Genomic DNA, 6,229 nt, shown 5'->3' on the forward strand with positions numbered 1-6,229 from the left:
TGGGTTTTGTGTGTGTTGTTTTTTGCTATATATATATATATATATATATATAGAACTCTCCTTGTATATCTATGTTTTACTTTTGTGCCTCTTAGAGGCTTGATGGAGACATAGGGTCTATTTTGAGTATTTTGGAAAGCTTAGGATCATATGTATGTCTATATCTATCCTCTGGCTAGCTTTAGCTTCGCAAGTTGAGCCCAGAACTTGATTATTTTGTATCCTTGACACTCTGCTCCTATTATCTATATGTATATTTACTTTTTTTTGTACGTAAGTAATTGTTACCTTGAGCGTTGCACTTTTATTTTTCATGTTTTTGCTTAACCAACCTTCAAGGCTCTTCGAATATTACATTTTTTCAAATATATTATGTATGTATATTTTATTTTAGAGGTCGTAATGTTACACCACCTCCGTTTTACGGCTTAAGCGTAAAGCTCTGTGTGGTGGGGTGTTACATTATGGTATCAGAGTACTTCGTTCCTGTAGAGCCTGAGGGACGGACTGATTATGCTTCTGGGCATACTCTAGGAGTTTTTACATGCTAAATTAGGTTATCTAACTGATATATGTGGCATGAATGTTCATGAGCATGCATTTGGAACTTTGAAGTACTAGACTTGTGATATTGAGACTGATCAACTTGATATCACTTGTTTGGTGTGAACAGGGACCCGATGTCGACTCGTGGACGTGATCGCGTGTGAGGCAGAGGTAGAATAGGTAATGTGAACCTTGGAATTGCAGAAAACGACCCTGTGGACTTTATGGCTAGCTTGGGAAACATGGCTGCGACTATGCAGGCGACAGCCGAAGCATTGGAAAATCAGATGAACCATGGGAATGGTAATAATGGTGAAGAAGGGCCAATGACACTTGCCACTTTCATGAAGGTGCATCCTCCGACTTTCAGTGGGACCACAAACCCTACTGAGGCCGACAACTGGCTCCAAGCAATAGAGTGGGCTTTGCAAGCTCAGCAGGTTCCCGAGGAACAATAGGTGGAGTTTGCGACCTACCACAGTGTGAAGCTCAATACTGGTGGCAGGGAACGCAACGTATTCTACAACCCGACATCGTTGTGATATCTTAAGAGGTATTTCAAACTGAGTTCTACAATAATACTTCCCTAATTCAGTTAGAAATGCTAAGGAGCTTGAGTTGCTGCAGTTAAATCAGGGTTAGATGTCTGTTGCTGAGTACACAAATAAATTTGAAGAACTGTGCCAGTTTTCCCGAATCTGCTAAGGTGCTCCAGAAGACTTTGCAGAAAGGAAATGTATAAAGTACGATGGAGGACTCTGGAGTGACATTCTGAGCTCAGTTGGGCCGATGGAGATTAGGGTTTTCTCAGAGCTTGTGAATAAATGCCGATTCACTGAAGAATGTATAAGGAAGGTTGCTATGGTGGAGAATGATCGCCGGGAATTCCACCGAAGGGAGCACAATAAAAATTTCGCACCAAGGGGCCAAGAGTTTAAGAGAAGAGGATACGCACAACAATTTCCCCAAGGACGGAATAACCTCGAGATGAATGATGACCACCAAGGAAATGGTAGAGGAAAACAGACAGTGGCTGCTTCAGATGATTCGAGTTGTCAGAGTTGTGGAGGCTATCACCCAAATAGGCCGTGTCGCTATGGTTCGGGCTTATATTACAATTGCGGGAAGCCAGGATATTTGGTCAGAGATTGTCCACATAGGAGAGGCCGGGATGTAGCCAAATCCAATCCTCAGATCTGAGGTAATAAGGGAACTGGTAACTAAATTTTAACTGCTTTAAATAATACCGAGGAATAGCATTCTTTCATAACATGTAACCGGGTTGTGAAAATCCTGACTTGTTGGTAGACGACTTCGAGTTATTTTGATAGGGAGTTAGGTTAGCATAAATAAATAGGTAAGTTCTTAATAAGAAGCGATCAGAGTGACGCAGTGGAGGCGCAAAGATTTGGAGAACATTAGGACTACTAAGGTGAGAATGGAGGAGACATGAGAGATGAGTCGTTGCGGAGATTGGCAAAGGTCGAGAAACTACCCATTAGGTTGGAACAAGAACTACTCTCGCGAACTCTTGTGGTGAACAATATTTTCGAGGGCGAAAATTTTATTTAGGTGGGTAGGATGTAAATCCTGTGTAATTAGTGAATAATTAGCGAATAAATTAATTATTAATCAAGAAAATTAGAAAATGGAATCTTATAGTTTAATGAGGTAGAATTAATTAAAATATGAATTTTGACACAAATTTTAAAGGTTTTGCCCCAAGATTGGGATGAACGGGCCAAACCGCCGAACTCACTTTGGGCCCAAGGCCCAACCCAACCTCACCTTAATGAATGGCTTCAGCCACTTTCTCCCCCACATTTTGAGTTTCACGCTGGGAAACATTTGGGGAAGAACGAACAAGAACAAAACCCTTGTTCTTGATTTCATTTTATCATAACTTCCAATCCGGAGCTCTAATCGCCGCACCGTTTACGATCATGCATCCACGTGTCGAACCCTACAAAACCCGCTAACCAATTTGGTAAGAAACCCTCAGTCTAACTCCAGTCTCTCTTTCCCCCAATTTCGAAATTTTGGTGAATTAGGTGTTGAGATTTTTTGTTGTCTTGATGTTTAGGATCAAATTAACTTGAGAAAATTTGTGGGTCTTGCTCAATTGATGCATGAGAAAGGTAAAAACCCTCAACCCCTTGTGGATTGTTGAATGTGCAAGTGTTGATGTTGATTATAGAACCAAATGTGAAAATAAATTAAAATATGATGAATTAAAGTACATTTGGTGATTGAATTTTGGATTTGGGACCTTGGAAGCTGGGAACTTATTTTGGTGCGGCTATGGTGAAGTGAAAGCTTAATAAAATGGTGAAAATGAGGTGCTTCGGCATTAGAGAGAAATTGGTCAAGGTATGGTTTTGGTTTCTCGTATATAATATGTAATATCTTGTGAAAACTTAGGTTAGACGACCTAGGATAAGATGAACTGTGTGTTTGATGCCTATTTAGTGATTTTAGTTAATGTAGTATGTGTTGGATTGATGTGAATATTTGGTATGTTGGTGAAAGGTATGAATGTGGTGTATGGTTGATGAGGTGATGGTTTTAATGAACTATAATAATACATTGATGATTGATGTCGTAGTAAGATTAATGAACATGAATTATTATTGTTGGTATATTGAGGAAGAATGTTGTATTGAATGAAATTGTTGGAGTTGGACTTGATGATTTTATGGAATGGGATATCATGATATGAAAATGAAGTGTTGAGGTGTGGCTGGTATGTTTTGGTGCTATGTATAGTTATGGTACGTTGGTAGAAAATTGTGAAAAAATTGTGAAAGTAGAGGTTTGTTATTTTTTTTTATGAGAAACTGATTTTTGACCGAATTTTAGCAGGCCATAACTCGACTTCCGAACTCCCAAACCTTTTCAAACTTATTTTGTATGAAAATTGGGTCCTTTAAGTTTACACCGTTTGAAGAACGAATGAAAAATAATTTTCAACGAAAAAATTATGCGCGTCAGAAGTTTCGTATGCGAAAGACAATTCTACAACACTTAACAGCCTTTTGGCATTTTAGGGAGGCTCGCGTATGTGGGCACATGCACGCGACGCGAGCAAACCATTCGGCCAAGGAGACTCGCATTCGCGAGCAAAGGTTCACATACGCGAGTTGGGAAAATAACAACACTTCCTCGTATGCGGAACATGGTTCGCGTATGCGGTGCCCTGTTTTTTAGTAATTTGAGTTTTGTGATTTTAAACATTATTTTGAACTTCTAAACCTCTATTTTTACTCTCTATGACCCTAAAACTTAGTCTCATTCATAGTGAAGGAGTTGAACCTTGAAGGGGTGGTGATTTGGAAGTGACGTGAGTTGTGAGGTAATGAGTTATGATTGAGAAATGCGGAGTTGCTGAGTATATGATGAATACTGGCTATAATGACTAAAAGTAATTGAACTTGATGATGATTGATTGAAAATAAATTAATATGGTAATGAGTCATGAATGAGGATGTTTGATGATGAGTATGCTATGTTTTCTCTCTGGTTGTAAGGGTGATAGGGCACCGATTCCCTCTAATGGTGACAGGGCACATATTCCCTCTAATGGTGACAGAGCACGTTGATGTGAGCCAATCGTCGGTTAGGAATTTTCTTCTTAATAAGAGAATCGCTTCGTTGCAAGTATAGATGTCGTGACATGGCACATATATATGTATAGAAGTCTCCAACAATCGACCCGCATCAAAGTTTAATTTTTGCTGTCAAATGTGCAAACCAATAAAAATACCGAGAGTATTAGATATCGGTTCATCTTTCAAAAGAATTGCAGTGAGGTATGCATGTTATCGGTTATGAGGTTCAAGGGGGTGGTTTGCGATAAAGAAGTGAGAAATTAAATGACAAGAAAATAAAGCAAACAACTAAAGATAACAAATACTAAAGAGGCATTCAAGGCAAGAATTGAGAATCAAGGTTTTCTATCCTAGTCATTAATCATAATACAATAATTACCAAGAGTTAAGCCTATTACGTTATCTCCCTATTGAGAGAAAGTCAAATAAGCCTAGTTAATCCCAATCCATAAGTAGCATCAATGGAAACAAGATCACTAACAACTCTAGATCACCAATCTAAATTGGGTATTAATGACTCAAGATTACCAAACTTCTCTTTCCAAGCCAAGAATGCTCAAAATCTACTCTAAAACTAAGCCAAGCATTTTATTAAACACTTGGTGTGCATAAAAAGAAAAGCATATTAAATTGCAATAATAATGAAATCTACTACTACCAAATGCAAGAAAATAACAATAACTCAAACAAGCATAAAAAAACCATAAAACATCAAATTGCATTAAATGAAATTAAAAGTAACAAGAGTTCATGAACATAAAAAGTGGCACAAGTGAGAAATTAACAAAGGAAATTAAGAGACTAAAGATAATAGAACATGAAAATATAAATGAAACTACACTAAAACAAAAATTAAAAAGTGAAATTAAAGAGAAACTTAAACTAAGAACCCTAATTCTAGAAAGAAGAGGGAGCTTCTCTCTCTAGAATACTACCCTAAGACATGTTTCTACACTACCCTAATTGCTCCCCCTTGTTCCTTCTTGAATTCTACCTTAAATACTTCAGAAATGAGTTGGATTTGAGTCTGAGTGAGCTCAGAAATCGCCAGCCATGATTTCTTTAATGAAGTCACGTGCCGACTGTCATGTGTACGCGGAAGGTCATGCATATGTGTCGCTTGACGAAATTTCTGGTCACGCGTACGCAAAACTGCGCAGATTTCCAAACTTCATTTTTTCATTAATTCTCCACTTTTATATGCTTTTTCTTCATTCCTTCAATCCAATCTTCACCTTCTAAACCTGAAATCACTTCATCAAACACATCAAGGCATCGAGTGGAATCAAAATGAATTAAATTTAGTAAATTAAGAGCCTAAAAAGTATGTTTTCACTCTTAAGCACAAATTAGGAGAAATTCACAAAATCATGCTATTTCATTGAATAAATGTGGGATAAGTTGATAAAATTCACTAAATTCAATACAAGATAAACCCTAAAATTGAAGTTTATCACACATATTCCCTCTAATGGTGACAGGAAACTCTCCCTCTAATGGTCAGCCGATGTGCTGAGATTTTTGTGCGCAACAAAGAGACGATGTCCGGGTTAGCTACCGGATATATCGGGTTCGGCTGCAGAACCGACAGATGAGCTCATTAGCCATAGGGTAGACATGCATCATATGCATTTGTGTGTTTTGCTTGCTTGTGCATTATTTGGGTTTGCCTTTGTGAATCACTATGCTTATCTGCCATACTTACTACCTGCAATAACAATACTCTACTTGTGTATGTCTTTGTCTGTATTGTTTGTCTATGCACCAGAGTTTTGGAGAGTTGGAGGAAGGCGATAATTGAGGGATTAAGATTAGAATTGAGTTAGAATCTAGATGCCTCAGAAGACTTACACTAATTTATGGTTTAGTTAATATTCTAAGTTTCAAATATGAGTGTCAAAGTTCTAGGATTGCCTCTGGCTTTTTCAGGACCTTATATATTATGTTTGTGGGCACCATTACCATGCTGAGAACCGACAAATGTTGTTTTCAGATGCAGGTCGAGAGGCACCTTGCTAGACGTCTGAAGTTTCTCTGCAGCAAAGTGGGACTTATGGATGTTGTATTTTGCTGAT

At 38.1% G+C, this 6,229-nt stretch overlaps 1 long non-coding RNA gene across 1 annotated transcript in view; it reads left to right on the top strand.

Annotated features, from left to right (window-relative positions):
* Nucleotides 1–6,180, top strand: part of LOC107624879 — a 21,616-nt gene extending 15,436 nt beyond the window's left edge. The window contains exon 4 of the long non-coding RNA XR_002358318.1: nucleotides 6,148–6,180. This is a non-coding gene — a long non-coding RNA (uncharacterized LOC107624879). The remainder of the gene's footprint in view (nucleotides 1–6,147) is intronic.

This window comes from Arachis ipaensis, chromosome B01 (genome assembly GCF_000816755.2).
Source record: "Arachis ipaensis cultivar K30076 chromosome B01, Araip1.1, whole genome shotgun sequence".
Taxonomy (NCBI): Eukaryota; Viridiplantae; Streptophyta; class Magnoliopsida; order Fabales; family Fabaceae; genus Arachis; species Arachis ipaensis.